The sequence below is a fragment of the Oryx dammah genome, unplaced genomic scaffold, assembly GCF_014754425.2.
Source record: "Oryx dammah isolate SB20612 unplaced genomic scaffold, SCBI_Odam_1.1 HiC_scaffold_10, whole genome shotgun sequence".
NCBI classification, from domain to species: Eukaryota; Metazoa; Chordata; class Mammalia; order Artiodactyla; family Bovidae; genus Oryx; species Oryx dammah.
Genome location: NW_024070194.1, coordinates 70,696,355 through 70,715,806, shown reverse-complemented (window position 1 = coordinate 70,715,806; position 19,452 = coordinate 70,696,355). Strand labels below are relative to the sequence as shown.

The following is a 19,452-nucleotide window of genomic DNA, read 5'->3' as shown; positions in this document are numbered from 1 at the left end:
GTCCGTTATTTGTCCCTGACAAAAGAAAGCATACTATTTCCCAATACTTTGCAAATGTTGGATGCTGTCTGCACAAAATGGACTGTATATTGAAAAAAAAGTCAAGCAGTTTTTTGAGGGAAAGTTATCAAGTACAAAGTGATGAGACAGAAGTTCTATTTAAACTGAAGTTATGGAGACAACCATAGGACTTTCCTGGTGGCTCAGATGGTAAAGAATCCACCTGCAGTGCAGGAGACTCGGGTTCAATCCCTGGGTTGGGAAGATGCCCTGGAGAAGAGAATGATACTCCAGTATTTTTGCCTGGAGAATTCCATGGACAAAGGACCTGGTGGGCTACAATCCATGGGGTCACAAAGAGTCAGACATAACTGAGTGACTAAATACTTTCACTTTACAGAGACAACCATACATGGAATATTCCTCTCTTATCCCTTGAAACTCAAGGCAGGGAGACCAGGGACGAAAGAGTGATGGGAAGAGAAATTCAACCTACAGCCCTCGCTTATCTTGCTCTTCAGGTCTATAAGCAAGGATGGAAAGGCTTTTCTGAGTCAGTAAGGAGGCATCAATCATGGTATGTCGACACAAGGAAAAACTGAGTCATTGATAGATTTGTCGGGATTACTAGAAGCCTTACATTTAGGCTATAATTTGACCACTCTCATTTTATTCAGCCTTCTGGATGATATTTGATTTAGTGTTTGTACAATGTGAGTCTTGGCAGTCTTGCCAATGACATGGTGCTTAATTCCCCAAAGGCTTCATCAAACTCCTTCTTAATACATCTTTCATCATTGTGTTATAGTCTGCCTGATGATGGTGTCTTTCTGAAGATAATTATATCCCTCTGGTATTTTTTTTATTCTTCAGTAACTTCCACAGTGTTTGAAATCTATGGTCTTTGCTCTTTTATGTCATACAGCTTCATATTTTTCCTCGTGAAGAGTTCTCTCATACAAAAACCTTAAAATTCTTTATGAGATAGTAATTAATTCTCTCACCAGGAAGTTACCTATTTTACATCCTTGGGAAACTGAGGCAGAAAATGAAGTGATGCATTGAAATCATGTAAAGACTTGAATGATTATCCAGGAGATAAATTCTCACTCTTAACTTCAAAAAGGAATCATATTCTGAACTAAATATAAATAACAATGATCCAAAAAAATCACATCATAAAGTAGAAGAGAGATGCATAATTTCACTTCACTGACATACAAACCTGCAGAGGAACTTACTCTTAATGAAGATTTAACTGCTAAGGCTTACAGTGGAACTCATATTACCAAGATTTTATTACCATGAGCATACACACACCCAGCAGGATTTTTAGTACCCTACTAAGAAGTGTTATTTGAAATCATTAAAACTAAACTGCACCTGTCAAAATAAATCAACCAATACACTTAGTGATTCAGAATCCATGACTCTTTATCTTTCCTATATATTCATTAATCCTTAATACTCTTTCCTATCATTAGCGTTTCATATCCAAGTACGCCCGTCCTATAAAAATGGTGTATTAAAATGAAATTGGGTATTTAATGCCCTGTTCCGTCGTGGATTCATCTGGGTTGAGCTTTGTCCCTCAGTCTGTGTGTGCCCGGCTGCTCTAGGATTTTCCTCCTATAAAATGTTTTTACAGCTTTATGCTGTAAAAGTCAATCCAGCTGACAGATCTTGACTGTTGCCTGTATGCATGTCTGTGTAATGTAACATGTTTATGATTAACAATGGAGTTTCCTGATGCTGTCAAAATAAGTGAAATATGAAATGCCTTTCTAGAAATGATTGTTTTTTAAAAGAGAGATTAAATAAACAAAGCCATCCTTGCTAGTAAAATAACTGATTATGTTGCTGACTATTTCATACTGTTTAGCCAGAACTCCCTGGGGACAGTTTATTACATTAGCATAAACAAAGGGAGACCTGGAAGGGGGCGCCTAGGACTCCAGGAGGGAAGCAAAGGAAAAGAGACCACGATATTTGTATTTGAAAAAGACAGAACAAATGCTTTCCTTGCTGACGTCACCAACAGACTGAGTGAAAACACACACACAGGGTCCAGTGTTGCCACCTCACAGGCACCATATTGAAAAAGGGAAAATAAGCCAAACAGTGTCTGACGATGGGTGCAGTTAAGAAAGTGGTTTGCTTGATAAAGTGAACAATCCTGAATTCAGCAGGAACCTCGCTGGTTAGGGTTACGGTTTCAGTTTTCATCTTGCTTCGTTACAGTCCAGTTGTGTTTTCTACTTTCTGGCTAAATCTGTGAACCTCTTTTCCATGGACTCTTTGAGTAGAGGTGTCAGAAAGAGAAATTGATCTAGTCTCCAAGCCTCCTGTGCTGAGTTAGGCATCAAATTTATTTTTAGAAAACACAGGCTAGCCACTACATGGTATCATGATTCTAAGTATGTGATCTAAGATGACTCTATAATTCTTTGTGCATGTGTTTTCTTTTTGGGGTTAGGAAATCTTTGTTTTTTCTGCTATAGTGGATGTTAAGAGAAAGAAGGTAGTGTTAAAAATCTACTGTATCAATGTCATGTATTAATGTGTGTGTGTGTGTATATATATATATATATATATATGTATGGAATCTAGAAAAATGGTGCAGATGAACCTCCAGGACAAGAATAGAGACGAAGACATAGAGAATGGATGTGCAGACATGGGAGTGGGGAATGAATTGGGAGGTTGTAATTGGCATATATACACTGCTACTGCTGCTGCTGCTAAGTCGCTTCAGTCGTGTCCGACTCTGTGCGACCCCATAGACAGCAGCCCACCAGGCTCCACCGCCCCTAGGATTCTCCAGGCAAGAACACTGGAGTGGGTTGCCATTTCCTTCTCCAATGCATGAAAGTGAAAAGGGAAAGTGAAGTCGCTCAGTCGTGTCCGACTCTGCAGACTACCAGGCTCCTCCGTCAATGGGATTTTCCAGGCAAGAGTACTGGAGTGGGGTGCCACTACCTTCTCCCATATATACACTACCACGTTTAAAACAGATAGCTAGTGGGAAGCTGCCCTATAGCACAGGGGGCTCAGCTCAGAGCTCTGTGATGACCCAGAGGGCTGGGACTGGAATAAGGGTGACTGAGGTGGGGACGCTTAAGGGGGAAGAGATATATGTATACCTATAGCTGATTCACGTTGCTGTACAGCAGAAACCAACACAACATTGTAAAGGTTGTAAAGCAATTATAAACCAATTAAACATTTTTTTTCAATCTACTATGTTCTGTTTTTCTTTGTGAAGGCTAAGAGTTTTACAAGCATTCTTTTCTTGAATTTTCCCCCAAGCCATCTGCTCACTTACAGTGGAAGAAACCAAGACGGAGTGAGGGTTAGTAGTTCACTCAAGGCCACCAGCTAGTGAAAAGCAGTGGCCTTGATGGCAAAGCCAGGGGCATTTCTTGGGCAGTGTCGGGTCCAACACTTCCTTTCTAGATCCCTGGGGGAGAAGGAGGCAGGAGAGGAGGCTGCATGTCCCCTGACCCCCACAGTGGGTAGAGTCAGTCAGTCCGTTGAGCTCTGCTCCTCCATCAAACCATCTCCTCCAGTCTCTGTTCAGACTATTATCCAATATTTACTGACAGCACCAACGCCACCATGGTTCCTCTCATTTTCAGGGGGATTAATTAAGACAAAACATAAAAGCCTTCATCACACAATAGTCACCTAATAAGTAGTGAGTGTAGACATAATAGCTAATATTTATGAAGCATTTTATGTACTCCAGGCAAGGCAGTAAGTATTTTATGGGCATTATTCTTTTTGTTCCTCTCAACAGCCCTAAGAACTAAGTATTCTATTCATTCGTTATTATACTCATTTTACTGACAAGGAGATGAAAGCATCGAGCATTTACCTGACTTATTCAGGGTGCCACTTCCAGGTAAGTGGCAGGTGGAGAAGGCCACTTCCTGTTTGTATAAGCCTGCTCCACTTTAATTAAATACATCAGGAGTTAACCCCCCAGGCAACCATGAGATTTGTATATGATTTAGAGCTTCCTAGAGAAAGTTGCTATATGATTCTTATTAATAAAAGAGTATTATTGCTTAAATAAAGAAGCAAAGTGACATTAACTTGAATTATAAAAGTCAGTGGGTATAAATGTATTTACAAAACAGAAACAGACTCACAGACATAGGGAACAAATTTACAGTTACCAAAGGGAAAAGAGGGGGAGGGATAATTTAAGAGTATGGGATTACAATGTATACACTACTATATATAAAACAGATAAACAACAAGGATTTACTGTATAGCACAATACAATATATGAATATATTCATATATTGAATAAAATATATTCAATATATTTTAATGCCTATATGGAAAAGAATTGAAATATATATGTATATACATACATATATATGTATGGTTGAATCACTTTACTGTATACTTGAAACTAGCTCAGTATTGTAAATCAGCTATACTCCAATTTAAAAGTGAGGGAAAAAAGCCAATGGGATTTTTCAGCACCTGTTTTACTGTGCTAAGTTAATTCCAATTTCAGTAAATGCTATTTAAATATCAAAATAATGCTGAGTATAGTGGGATCAATCCAGGGGAAGGTTGAGATGGAGAGAAGGTACTAGTCCATGGGAAGACAAAATTTGGGGCTATAACCTATTCACATTATGAGATAACCATTGACCATCATTCAAAAACAGCTATTATTTGCATGCAGCACTGGAATTCAATTTCTAGCTAAATTTTTAGTAGTGGATGACAGCTTGTTTGTAGAGAAATTATGCTTAATGATGAAAGTGATAAGGCAGGTGTTTTACGTGTATTTTTTGAAGAAGAGAATATTCAAGCTCATTGAATGGGACCTGAGACAATTGCAGACCAAGGGAGAAACATCCTAATGAAGAAAAGAGGGAAAACTTCCTATAAAAATGTGAAGTTTAATGAGGTAAAAGTGGAGCATACATGAGGAAAGGCAGCCTGCGCTAAGGAATTAGAGAAAGAGCGTTTCTCTTCTTTAAGTGTTGGAGGGTGTTAAGTAGTATTGTAAATTGCATTCCTGTAATGTCCTGGCTACTGAGGCCTAATGTCCACTTTAAGTACCATCTTGAGCTCGAGCAATTGAAAGATAATAAGAGGAAAATGAGTAATGAATCCTTTTTATTATCCTCTGTAAATGGGCTCCATTGAAACAGTCTGTGTTTAGACTGGTAATAAAAATGAGTGATGAAGGCAGACGTTTAACATGGGAATTGGTTCAAGCAAGGAACATATTTTCTATATTAAAAAAAAAAACCTCACAAATAACTTAGGTTACAGAGAAATTCCTTGCTTGGAAACTTTCTGCAAGGACTGTGCAGTTTTTATAAGGCCTGGCAAGGTATATGTGTGGGGTTTTTTCCTTTCTGTGACTTGAAACATTGGCAAGGACTATAGCAGTAGCTAAAGAGTTTATGTGTTAATTTGTCAGGTTGTAGACCTTTGTTTCTTCATTGGCAAACACAGGAGCATCGGGAAAGATGACCTTCATAAAACATGTGCCATGTTAGGTACCAAGGACCTTGCTAACACAGATCTGTGATTCAAATACTTAAGCTATAGCCTTATCTAGACCCTGAAATCATTAAAAAAAAAAAAAAGTGGATCAGTTCTCATGCGTACTCTCCCTAAAAAAGTAAACAAATATGATTTATTTTCTTACCCATCACAGTGTAAGAGTCTGAAACATGAAATCTCTCATTTCCAGAGAATGTATGCCCCTCACACCCCTCACACAGCAACAGCCCAGCGAGCGGGGGTTTGTATCCTTCTCTTAGGGATTAGAAATTACGGCTCAGAGAGTGTGTCTGATAATAAGTAACAGAGCCTGGAATTCAGTGCTGAGTTGGATGAACTCCGGAGGCCAACATTCTTTCTACTGCACTGCACTGCCTCTCAGACTGGGTGCCGCCCAAGGGAGGATAACGCAGGGCAGCCACTGAACTAGAACCCACGATGATCATAGAGAACACCTCTAGGCGTGTGTTGTGTAGCTGTGCGAGCAACAGTGCGCATGTGCACACACACAAACACACGCACACAGAGTTCTCAATCTCTTCCTTGGCTCTCTCTTCGTAAGCCAGCCCCCTGGTTTGCGTTAGCCCTGGACAGTATCCTCCTAGATTATAGAAAAAGTGTGACGAGGAAGATGGGGAATGATGTGTGAGATGGGACAAAGATGAAATTAGAACAGAGACTGGGAAAGGGAAAACGTAGGGGCTCCCTCCTCCTCGACTCCTTGCCGTGAAGCGATCCATCAGGGGTTTACCGGTGTAATTTACAAAGCTTTCAGGCCACGGAGGCAAGCCGCTCCTCTCCATTGGTCTTTGTCGCAGGGAAATGGAGGTGATGGCATGGAAGAAAAATGACGCTCTTCCCAGCCCGGTGCTGCTCTCGCGTTAGGATTACATACACCATCTCCTAGGGTCACGGGCTTCTGGGAACACTTAGCAACTGCAAGGAGACGCAAGATTGCTCTCGGGTGATCTGTTCAAAGTGAAACTGTTACTCGCTCAGTTGTGTCCAACTGTTCGCGACCCCATTGTCTGTCCATGGAATTCTCCAGGCAAGAATACGGAATGGGTTGGCATTCCCTTCTTCAGGGGATCTTCCAGATACAGGGACCCAACCAGGGTCTCCTGCATTGCAGGCAGATTCTTTACTGCCTGAGCTACCCGGGAAACCCATTCTGCTCAAGGTTTGCGTGGTTTCTGAGACTGAAGAAGCAAGTAATACTTAGGTAAAATGAGTAGTTAAAAAAAATGGATTCTCACTTCTAAGCAAAAATCAAAATAAGACCAAAAAAATCCTCACTGGCCAATGTTTTATAATAACTGTAAATGGAAAATAGCCTTTAAAATGATATTTTAATGATATTGTTGCTGTTGTTCAGTCGCTAAGTCATATCCAACTCTTTTTGACCCCATGGACTGCAGCATGCCAGGATCTCCTGCTCTTCACTATGGACTCAAACTCAAGTCCATCGAGTGGGTGATGCCATTCAACCATCTAATCCTCTGTTGTCCCCTTCTCTTCCTGCCCTCAATCTTTCCCAGCATCAGGGTCTTTTCCAAGGAGTCAGCTCTTGGCATCCTACTCAACAGGAAAAAAAATCTAGACATCTGAGCACTTGGGTGTGTTAGAACCCAAAGGATGCAGAAGTCACTCAATTATTTCCTCCAGGCTGAATGTGACTTTCTTGTGTTCTGAAAAAGGCACTTGGTTTAGGAATCCCTTAATGTGTGAAATGTGAATATGCCATAAACTAGACAGGAAATGTGACCACCTATGGAGACAATCAAATAGTCCACTTTACCCAAACTGTAAGCCTGCAAGGACTTGATCCAGAAAAAATTATAGTGGGAACAAGAAACAGTAGCATAAAACCCAAACGCCTGACCTGCCCCCACCTGTCAAAAAGAGAGCCCAGGAACACCTCATTGGACCTGGTAGGTGTGGTCAGTGCCACATGTCCGGGGGCCGCCCCACATTCTTGCTGCTTGAACCAGCCCCTGGCCCCAGTGACTTTTGTGCTCATGGTCTCCATGCCCAGAGCTGACAGTAGCTCCATTTATCAGCTTCTCTGAAAGAAACCAAGCTTTGGTTTTGCACACGTGTGTTCGGCCTCCCTGTTGGACATCCTTCCCAATGGAGCTTTCCTTGAACGACTCAATCCGCTTGCAGACCTGGGCTGCGCCTGGACCGAGGAGGTGACCACGGAAGGGTTGTAGGGAGTGAGGAGGTAACAGATGCGAGAATTGAGTGATGGGGAGTCTGAGAGTCACCACTTGTTGTAGGAAATGCAGCAAGGCAAAACGGAGAGCATCAGAGTAGAGAGGAGTTGGTGCCTTGATACACAAGAAGAAGTCTTTGGGGCCAACTGTGCTCTGCCAATCAGCTAAACTCAGGCTGGGTAGACAGCCAGGCCTGCTGGGGGTGCCATCCACATGCTAGGCATGTCTCACAACTTCATAGTTCATCCTTCATTTCCCCTGCTTAACCCAAGGGAGAATTCAGTATTTCCCTGATGAGTTCACCCAGGCCATTATTTAGAACTTCCAAACTTTAGCAAGAAGCTGAAACAAAGCATAAGTTCTTTTTTTTTCATACCTTGAAATGAGGGTCCCCAGTGACTCTGGGGAAAAGCCCTTCAGTACCTGGGTTTTTGATGTTCCAGCAAATAACTGCTAAACTCTGCCAATTTGCTGCGAAATCACATCGATCGCCCAGCCTGCTGGTCTCTGCACTGGTTACATAGTTAAGATGAACGGTGATTCCTTCCAGGACTTCGTTTAGCTCTGAAGCTGGAAAGCGAGAGACTATTTATCAGCAGGTGAAACAGAACTGTCCTGGATCAGAGCCAAAGGGATTTCAATTAGGCAGAGACAAATCTGAGAAGGGCGGGATGGGAGCTGCATGCGAGCACTGGCAACATCTCCTTAGAAACTGCCTTCAGTTACAGGCCAGTTAGCAGCAAAGTGAAGACAACAGATGCCAGACTCCTGATTCTGGGACCAGTGGCCCTTGATTCCCAAAATGCTGCTACAATTCAAGCAAGACGACAGATCCTTGTTTCTTCTGGAACGACAGCTCAGTCCCACCCAAAAGCAAAAGTTTATTTTTCTTTTTCCAAAGCCTTTATGACAAACAACTTTGAATTCAGGTCAGCAAAATAAGCCACTACCTGGTCAACTGAAGGAGATTTGCTAAATCTATCAGCATTTTAATGTTATCAGCTGACTCTGCGAACTTGCCTGTTTCCCACATACTGTCCAAAAATTCATAGCTTCATTTTCATTCATTCACACGTTGCTTTTCTTGTGTACAAGACTCTGCAATGGACTCAGAATATTCGTTAATATGATGTGGTCTGTAACACAATAAACCATATAGGTCAGTTGCTAAATACACTATTTCATAGCATAGTGATAGCTTCCTTCCTTTATTTTATAAGAATAACCATGCTCCTTGAGTTTGGAAAAATCTGAGTAATAATATGGTTTAAAATTAAAAATAAATCCTTCAGACTCTTAGACCCACTCATCAACGATTCTTTGTGTACCTTCTGGATATATTGTCCTGTACATACATATCCACAGATCTTCTTATTTATATATACTAATGAGGACATAGGAATCATATTATCCTATAACTTGATTTTTACCCTTGACTATATACCTTGGCCATCTTTCTATATTAGCACACACAGCTCTATTAATTTCCTTCTAGTTATGAAATATTCCATTAAGATGATGTACTATATATTATGAATCAGGCCTCTGGTATGAATAGTAAAGTTATTTTCGGTTTTTCCTCTTGTAAACAATACAGCAATGGTTCCACTTTTGCATACATTCTTATGTGCATTTTCAGGGTATCTGTAGAATAAATTGGGCATCCCAGGCGACCCTAGTGGTAAAGAATCTGCCTGCAGTGCAGGAGACCTGGCTTAGATCTTTGGGTTGTGAAGATCCCATGGGAGAGGAAATGGTTACCCATTTCAGTACTCTTGCCTGGAAAATTCCATGGGCAGAGGAGCCTGGCGGCCTATAGTCCGTGGAGTCAGAAAGAATCAGACACAATTGAGTGACTGAGCACACACTTAGCACAGAATAAACTTCCAGAACTGAAATTGCTGGGTCAAATGCTGTATTAATTTTCTAATTTTGTTAGATGTCACCAAAAAGCACTTGAAGATAATAAGAAGCAAACCTGTCTAAGAATGTTGTGTTAATCTCCACCCCATTCACACTGTGATTGCTGGTTTCTGCAGACCCTTACTAGCACCTAATCTTGTCAAGGTGATGGGCAAAAATAATGTCTCAGTTCAATTTGTAGTTATTAATTTTCAATGACTGTTAGCATCTTTTCATCTGATACTCTATTTATGATGATTTTATGTTAAATACCTCATTTTCTTTTTGAAAAATATTTACTTCTTTAAAAATCCCTTAATAGTTTTTGAAGTCATTTTTGTCTTATGTGATGCAAATATTTGTTTGTTTTTTTAATTTTTTATTTTACTTTACAATTCTGTATTGATTTTGCCATACATTGATATGAATCCACCATGGGTGTACATGCATTCCCAAACATGATCCGCCGGGGGGGCCCCCTCCCCACAACTTCTCTCTGGGTCATCCCTGTGTACCAGCCTCAAGCATGCCGTATCCTGCATCAGACATAGACTGGCGATTCGATTCTTACATGATATTATACATGTTTCAATGCCATTCTCCCAAATCATCTCACCCTCTCCCTCTCCCTCTGAGTCCAAAAGTCCGCTATACACATCTGTGTCTTTTTTGCTGTCCTGCATACAGGGTCATCATTGCCATTATGTGATGCAAATATTTCTTTCTGAGTTTGTCATTTCAATCTCTGGTACATTTCACTAATACTACACTGAAGCTGAAGAGAGTTATAGGAACATGTTTATATGTAGCTATTGATATATATGTATCTCATATGTGTGAGAGAGAAAGTAAATCATTTTCCTTATGACTTGTGAGATCCTGAGGGTTGGGTCTTGCTTGGGAAGGACTTTCTCACTTCAAATTTTAAAATACATTAGTCTAAATTTTCTTTTAGTGATTTTAGGGTTTCACTTTAAAAAATTCAAACATTTGACCCTGACTTTCACTTCAGGTTAGAAGGACATGAAAGACCTTTGTTCTTATGGCAACACCAAAAAAGGCCCAGACATATAAAAACCATACTTTCCCAAGGGGCTGACAAAGACTCGGGACAGGGGAAAGCTTAATAAGCTGAAGGTCAGAGAAATGAACCCTTCACTGGCAAAGGGGAAGTTTGAACAACATACACTCATAGGGAGGAACTTCTAGTGTAGATACGGCAGGGCTGGCCTAGAGAGGTTTTGCTGAGATTCAGGCAGTCTTGGTGCCCAGAGACGGGAACCGGAATATGGAGGAGTCCCAAGTGCAAAACCAAATTGGCCCAATGACTCTCACATCCCACCCTCACCCTCACACTTTGACAAAAATAATCAGTGAAGAAAGGGCAAATCACAAAGACCGCTGCATTCACCCCGTGCTTGGATTCCAGGGATTCTGAATTGAATCCAAAGTAAACGAAAACTATTTTAAAGGGAAGCCCATCAGCCCAAATACAAGATTTCAAAGATTTCAAAAAGATTTGAAGATTTCAAAAAAGAAAGAAGCTGTGTGGGAGCTGAGGGTTGGTCTAAGCATAGGTCATCTCAATCTAATTAAAACTTCAGCAGAGACCCAAGCCAATTAGACTCCAGAAGGGAAATAAATACTCAGTGTTTTGCCCTGTCAACAGAAGAAAAGAGCCTGCATGCTCTGAGAAATAAAATCAAAATATTATGATACTTCAGTTTTCATTGTCTTTGAATGTACACATCTTAGATCCAGTAAAAAATTATGAAGCATGCAAATAAGTAGGAGACATTGACTAGTAACTGAGATAAAACATAGTTAATAGATATGACCTACATCTTACATCTGTAAAGACCTACATCTTTAAAGACCTACATTTTAATGCAGACCTACAGTTAACCCAGTTATTGGAATTAGCATCAAAAATTTTTTAATATTATTTTAAGTATTTTTAAGAATTTATAGAGACTTCCCTGGCAGTCCAGCTGTTAAGACATTGCCTTCCAATGCAGGCGGTGCAGACTCAGTTCCTGGTCAGTGAGCAAAGATCTCCCAAAAAACCAAAACATGAAACAGAAGCCATATTGTAGCAAATTCAATAAAGACTTTTAAAGTGTTCTAAATCAAAACAATTAAAAAAAGAGAGAATTGACAGAAAAAGATGAATCTAATGGTTAAGAGAAAGGAGTATTTCATGAGAGCAAAGGGAGTTCTGACAAACAACCAAAATGGAAATTCAAAGACTGTAAAATGCATGCCTGAAATTAGATACTCACTAGATGACATTAACAGCGGTTTCAATCTTCAAGAGAAAACATTAGTGAACTTGAACACTAGATAGAAATTATCCAGTTAAGTCAGAAATTGAAGATTTTTTTAATGCAGTGTTGATAATAAGAATGATGACTAACTTCTCATTAGAAACAATCAAGTCAGAATGCAATGAAATGATAACATTAAAGTGCTAAAAAGAAAGAAAAACAAACCAAAAGAACACAAACAAACAACAACAACACTATCAAAGTCTGGAATTCTATATAGAGTGAAACCATCTTTTAAAGACAAAAGATGGGCAAACAAGATTCGGAAGATACAAAGTCCCAATAGCAATCCTAAGTAGGGGGTGACAGCTGTCCAGGTCTGAGGACACAAAAGCTCTCTGGTCCCCAGAATTCTTGCCCACTGTTGCTATTACTGGGTCCTAATGGATAAAAAGCCTTTGTTCTCTTTGCATAGTGGCTATCCAGTCATGGATGTATTTTCCTGATTCCTCTGTTTCATTCCTATTTAACAAGAAGTCTGTCCTCTGAAGTAAGAGAGAGTTTCTACTCCTTGCAAACTAAAAGACGAAAATTAATACAATTCCTTGAGATAAAATCATTTCTTATCTATATTTTCAGTACATTTCACAAACTTTTTTTTTTTCACAAACATTTTATATGAATTCACAGGGAAGAAGCCAGCCAGACAGAGGAAAATGCACAAGACTGCCTCCTGGGGTCCCAGACTCTTTCTAGTCCAGCGTTTCCTTGTCACACACAAGGACTAAATATCTTTCAATTAAAATTATGCAAATTTTCACAAAACTCTCTTCAGGGAGAATGCAAAGAGAATGAAATACCACCCATTGGTTTAAAAAAATAAAAATCAAAGAGAACAGATTGTTGGCTTTGGTGAGTCTGTCCAAATTTTTAATGAAGATTGTAGACAAGTATCTGGGGGAAAGTCTGCATAGAACTATCAGGAGAGGAACAGTAAAGAATATTTTCACTGATTTGTGCATTCTAAGTCAAAATGAGTTTATGGGAGTCTTTTCTAAATTACCATAATTATAATAAATGGTCCCCTGGTAGTTACCAGTTAACAGTGTGTTTTATCTACAGTTTCTATGCAACAAATAGTAGTTTAGCTACTGCTGGGAATACTTCCTTCAGGAAACATTAGCCACTAGTTTCTCCACTCCGGTGGGACGTCACCAGTTATTTTTAGGGCAGTGTTGTTTTTTAAATTGTTGTTTGGATTCCATGTATCCTCTGCCAAGAGCTGATCCAAAATTGGACATCCTTCCTTTGACTCTTAAACCTCCATTTTACATATACTTGAAAGGTCTCCTTAAGGAAGGCAAGAGGATTAATGATATTTGACATTCACAAACTCCCATCAGCAATTTCTAGAGTTAATCAAAGATTATTGTTCAGAATTCTAAAAACCCTGGCTGCTCCCTGAGGGCTTGTTAAAGCACAGCTCCCTGAGGGGGGTTTGGTTATCAGTCGGTAGTCCCTCTAGGTGCATCCTTGTATCAGGAAGGTTTTTACAAATATAGTAATCTGGGCACTTCCCTGGTGGTACAGTGGATAGGAATCTGGCTGCCAATGCAGGGATGAGGGTTTGATCCCTGATCCGGGAAGATCCCACATGCTGCGGAGCAATTAAGCCTGTGCTACTACCGAGCCTGAGCTCTGGAGCCCGGGAGCCGCCGCTATGGAAACGCGTGCGCTCTAGAACCTTGGTCCACAGCAAAAGAAGCCGCCGCAGTGAGCAGCCCGCATACTGCAACCAAGAGGAGCTCCGCTCGCTGCAACTAGAGAAAGCCTGGGAAGACCCGCTGCAACCAAAACCAAAAACCCTTCCATCTGAATTACTTAAAAATGCACGTACACAGTAATCTGACTCAAACTGTTTAAATGACAGGGACGTGTGTTTTCCCACCTAACCAGAAGTCAGCATGGTGGCAGCGTCATTTCTTTGGATTTGTCTTGGTTCTTCCTCTTCTCTGTAGCAGGCTGTCACCTCTCAAGGTTGCAGTGCTAGCTGGTTCCTGTTAAAATGTCAAATTCTTGTAGCTGAGTTTCCTGGAATTACAGTCCTTCCCCCGACTGCTTTGACTGTGTCAACCTTGCTGAAAAAAAAAGACTTCTCTGTCCCTTGGCACCATGAACTGTTTTGTTAGCTAGAAAATGTCGCCTTTTCATCGGTATGTGGTTTACTGGTCTCTGGTGTGCAATAAGTAGCCCGAGCCCCCTCCCCCTTAGCACTGAGAAAGGCACATGGCTTTGCCAGACTGACTGCAGGGCTGCGCTCTCCTTGGGTTTCTCAATAGCTCCTGTGTTGTTTCTACCAGCAGAGCCCACGGGCTGGGGACGGAACTCCCAGCTGCCGTCAGTATACCCTCCCCTCTGATGACACATACCTGCCTGGCCAGGGCCCCACGGGATGAATGCACCTCTTCTCTGTAGGGAGTTGTTGTTGTTTAGCCGCTAAGTCATGTCCAGCTCTTTTGTGACCCCATGAACTGTAGCCCACCAGGCTCACATGTCCGTAGGACACCCCAGGCAAGAATAACAGAGTGGATTGCTATTTCTTTTTCCAGGGGATCTTCCTGACCCAGGGATCAAACCCGAGTGTCTTGCTTGGCAGGTGGATTCTTTACCCCTGAGCCACTGGGAAGCTCCTCTCTGAGGGAAGAGGAAGACAATAAAGAGAAGCCATAGACCGAAAGTGCCATGAGAAAGTGTCTTGAGGAATCTGTATGCAGGTCAGGAAGCAACAGTTAGAACTGGACATGGAACAACAGACTGGTTGCAAATAGGAAAAGGAGTACGTCAAGGCTGTATATTGTCACCCTGCTTATTTAACTCATATGCAGAGTACATCATGAGAAATGCTGGGCTGGAGGAAGCACAAGCTGGAATCAAGACTGCAGGGAGAAATATCAATAACCTCAGATATGCAGATGACACCACCCTTATGGCAGAAAGTGAAGAGGAACTAAAAAGCCTCTTGATGAAAGTGAAAGGGGAGAGTGAAAAAGTTGACTTAAAGCTTAACATTCAGAAAACTAAGATCATGGCATCCGGTCCCATCACTTCATGGGAAATAGATGGGGAAACAGTGGAAACCGTGTCAGGCTTTATTTTTTTGGGCTCCAAAATCACTGCAGATGGTGACTGCAGCCATGAAATTAAAAGACGCTTACTCCTTGGAAGGAAAGTTATGACCAACCTAGATAGCATATTCAAAAGCAGAGACATTACTTTGCCAACAAAGGTGCGTCTAGTTAAGGCTATGGTTTTTCCAGTGGTCGTATATGGATGTGATAGTTGGACTGTGAAGAAAGGTAAGCTCCGAAGAATCGATGCTTTTGAACTGTGGTGTTGGAGAAGACTCTTGAGAGTCCCTTGGACTGCACGGAGATTCAACCAGTCCATTCTGAAGGAAATCAGTCCTGGGTGTTCATTGGAAGGACTGATGCTGAACCTGAAACTCCAATACTCTGGCCACCTCATGTGAAGAGTTGACTCATTGGAAGAGACCCTGATGCTGGGAGGGATTGGGGGCAGGAGGAGACGGTGGGTGAGATGGTTGGATGGCATCACCGACTCGATGCACATGAGTTTGAGTGAACTCCGGGAGTTGGTGATGGATAGGGAGGCCTGGCGTGCTGCAGTTCATGGGGTTGCAAAGAGCTGGACACGACTGAGCGACTGAACTAAACTGAACTGAAAGCGTCAAGGCCAGCATGCACATGTGTATGTATATCCAGGCCCGCTCAGCAAGTATAGAGCAGTCGAGAGTGCTATACTCAGTCCCGGTTCTAACCCGGCCTGGCCCTGTTCTATATTTATTAGGTTCTCCAGGGAAACAGAACAAGTGTCTATGCAGAGATTTATTGTGAAGAATTGACCCACACAGTGACGGAGGCTGAGACATCTTACCAGGAGACTGCAGGCCAGAAAAGCCACTGGTGTGGTTCCAGTCTTGAGTCCAAAGGCCTGAGATGCAGGCAGCTTGGGCGGTAAATCCCTGTCCAAGGGCAGAAGACCTATGGCCCAGCCCAGCAGGTAGGTAGGAAGCAAAAGGGGCCAATTTCCTCTACATTTTTGCTGTATTCAGGCCTTTGGGGTATTGGATGAGGTTTCTATCCCACCTTTCCTCCTGTAGGGGAGGGTGATCTTCTTTACCCTTTACTGAGTCCATTGATTCAAATGCTAATCTCATCTCAAAACACCCTCCTAGACACACCCAGAAATCATACTGCATCTGGGCCCACCTTGGCCCAGTCCAGTTGACATATAAAACCAACCTTCATAAACATGCACAATGCTTCCCTCGTGGCTCAGATGGGTCAGTGGTAAAGAAGCTGCCTGTAACGCAGGAGACGTGGGTTCAGTCCCTGGGTTGGGAAGATCCCTTGGAGGATGGAATAGTTACCCACACCAGTATTCTTGCCTGGGAAATCCCATGGACAGAGGAGTCTTGCTGGCTACCGCCCATGGGGGTCACAAAAGAGTCAGACACGACTTAGCGACTACACATACACAAATATGCATAGTTTTTTAATGTGTGTATATGTATGTGTGTGTATCAATGTAAAACTGTAGATTCTTTAAATATATACATATAAACAGCTACTTAGCTTAAGCAATCATAGAATATTACAAATATAAGGGATGTTATTCTTTTTCCGATCAAGAGGCTGCTCATATGTCCAAAATCACATGCCTTGTCCAAAGCAGGTGCACAATGAGCTCCTCTTCTGTCTTCCAGTCTAAGGCAATGGCCACACTAGACCCATAGTTTCTCTTCTATGCCTCTCAGATCTAACTATGAAATTGAATTGCTTGCATCTTATAAAGTTCCTAGGCTCATTTTCAGAAAGCATAGAGCATCCAGTAAGAACCAGATATTCAGAGACCTCTCACGGGTTCAGCAAGGAACTGAGACTCGCATCCAAGCCTTGCTGGATGCTCACTGGCTGCGGGAAGCAGGTGCTTCCGAAACTCCTGTGCAGTTCGGAGGGGGCCAAACAGCTGAGTTTGGGAAAATGGATCACACACAAAAGTGGCGCCCTCCCTGCCAGGTGGGGCCTCCAGATAGCCTTGCCATGCACGACCTAGCTCCTGCTGGGGAGCCGGGGGCTCTGAGGAGCAGGGAACTGCACTGTGGAAGGGATGCTGCTGGTGAGCAAAAAGGAGAAGCATATGGTGTTGAAGCACCGAGATGTTCAAGTCGTTTAAGCCTTGCGAGAAAAATGAAATGCCTCCATCATTCCATGGTTGCTTTTAAAATTTAGGTGTATAAAGATAAATATCATATGATACCACTTATATGTAGAATCTTAAAAAAAAAAAAATAGCCCAAATGAGCTTTTATACAAAACAGAAATGGAGTCACTGATGTAGAAAACAAAATTATGGTTACTAGGGGGTAAGGATGGGAGGGATAAATTGGGGGATTGGGATTGTCGTATACACACCACTGTATACAAAATAGATAACTAATAAGGACCTACTTACTGTGTACCACGGGAACTCTACTCAGTACTTTAATGACCCTATGGGAAAAGAATCTATAAACAAGTGGATATATTTATGTAGAACCAATTCACTTTGCTGTACATCAGAAACTGACACAACATTGTAAATCAACTGTACTCCAATAAAGATTAATTTAAAAAAAACAAAATAAGATAAAATTTCAGTGTATAGCCTTTTGGTAATTTTTTCTATGCAGGTATGTTGGAACAAAATGGGATCCCCTTGTAGAAACAGCATCATACTGTGATTTTCTCATGTACTGAAAACCAGATATGCAACCTTCCACGGAACTGCAGGTATATTTTAGGAAGTGGATTAACTCCATCAGTCTGTAGATTCAAACTGTGCCAGTGTTGTATTGTAGTCTCTCCCAGGCCCACTTGATATTCTCAAGTGAAAATGTCCGAAGATCAGGAAGAATTCAAATTTGCTTAGCACACTCCATGAGGTTAGAGATTTTATTGTTTCCATGTTGCTATCTCTGGGGTCTAGAACAAAGCTTTGCACAATACAGTTTCAATAAAATACCTGCTGAATAAAGAAATGAGTAGCACCCGTGCGAACATGGCGCTGCGCGCGGTGTGGAGCGTGCGGGCCGCGGTCGGCAGCCTGCGCGCCATCTCGGCACCCAGCGCGCCCTGCTCGCTGCGGCCCTGGGGACTGCGACCGGGTGCCGTCCGGACGCTGCGCACCGGCCCTGCTCTGCTGTTGGTGCGGAAATTCACAGAAAAACATGAATGGGTAACAACAGAAAATGGTGTTGGAACAGTGGGAATCAGCAATTTTGCACAGGAAGCTTTGGGAGATGTTGTTTACTGTAGTCTGCCTGAAGTTGGGACAAAGTTGAACAAACAAGAGGAGTTTGGTGCTTTGGAAAGTGTGAAAGCTGCTAGTGAGCTCTAATCTCCTCTATCAGAAGTAACTGAAATTAATAAAGCTCTAGCAGAAAATCCAGGACTTGTCAACAAGTCTTGTTATGAAGATGGTTGGCTGATCAAGATGACATTCAGTAACCCTTCAGAACTAGATGAACTAATGAGTGAAGAAGCATATGAGAAATACATAAAATCTATTGAGGAGTGAAAATGGAACCCCTAAATAAACTACTTTGAAACAACTTAATCTAGCATAGATGTCTTAAATTAGTGGTGGATAGATATTTAAAAAGCAACTTTTAGCAAAAGAAACTACTTGTAACAATGTTTCCTGAAGAAAATACCCCTTAACTTCCTAATGACTTCAGATAAACACTGCCCTCTTTTCCACAGCGTCCTGTGATTTTTAGGCTAGGCTCCAGTTATAATATTCAGAATTCCTGAAATTATCTCTGGTAAAACCAATTACAAAAATTATGTAATTCAAGGATAACATGATTATCTTAAACCTTATATGACACTGTAACTTGCTTACAGCTATCCTTGGATTTGGGTCAAAATTATCTTCCCACTAGAAATAACTGCCAGTGGAGAAAAGTTTGTTAGTTGTATAGTGTCCATTGAAGAATATTACTATCTTAATTTTGCAATATACTGTGTTTGCTGGTGCTATTTTTATACAGTGAAGTAACAGCCTTGCAGGAGAATAAACAATTTAATAATTAAAAAATAAAATAAAATAAATGAGTAAACCAAGCATCTGACACCCCCTTAGCGATTGGATTAGGCCCTCTGTGTAGTCATCTAGGAAGCAAAACTCTGTGTTTAATAACCACTATCTTGAGCAGCTGGTTTCTGGGATAACTGTATATTGCATTTGATCTACTTTATCCCTTTATTCCTGTGTCAAACTCTAATCATATCAACACCTGCTTTTCTAGAACAACCTAAAACCCCAGAGCAGGAGTGAGGTTTCCCACCGGCGGGCGAGAGGGGCTCATCGTTCCTACTGCGAGAAGTTACCCCTTTTCTACAATATCACATCCTAGCAAATCATTCACACCAGGCTGCATTTGTCAAGAAGATGCTTGAGAG

The 19,452-nt window shown here is 41.5% G+C and overlaps 1 pseudogene; it reads left to right on the top strand.

The window, feature by feature from the left end:
* Positions 1–18,038: 18,038 nt before the first annotated feature.
* LOC120869139 lies at positions 18,039–18,604 on the top strand (annotated as a pseudogene).
* Positions 18,605–19,452: the final 848 nt, after the last annotated feature.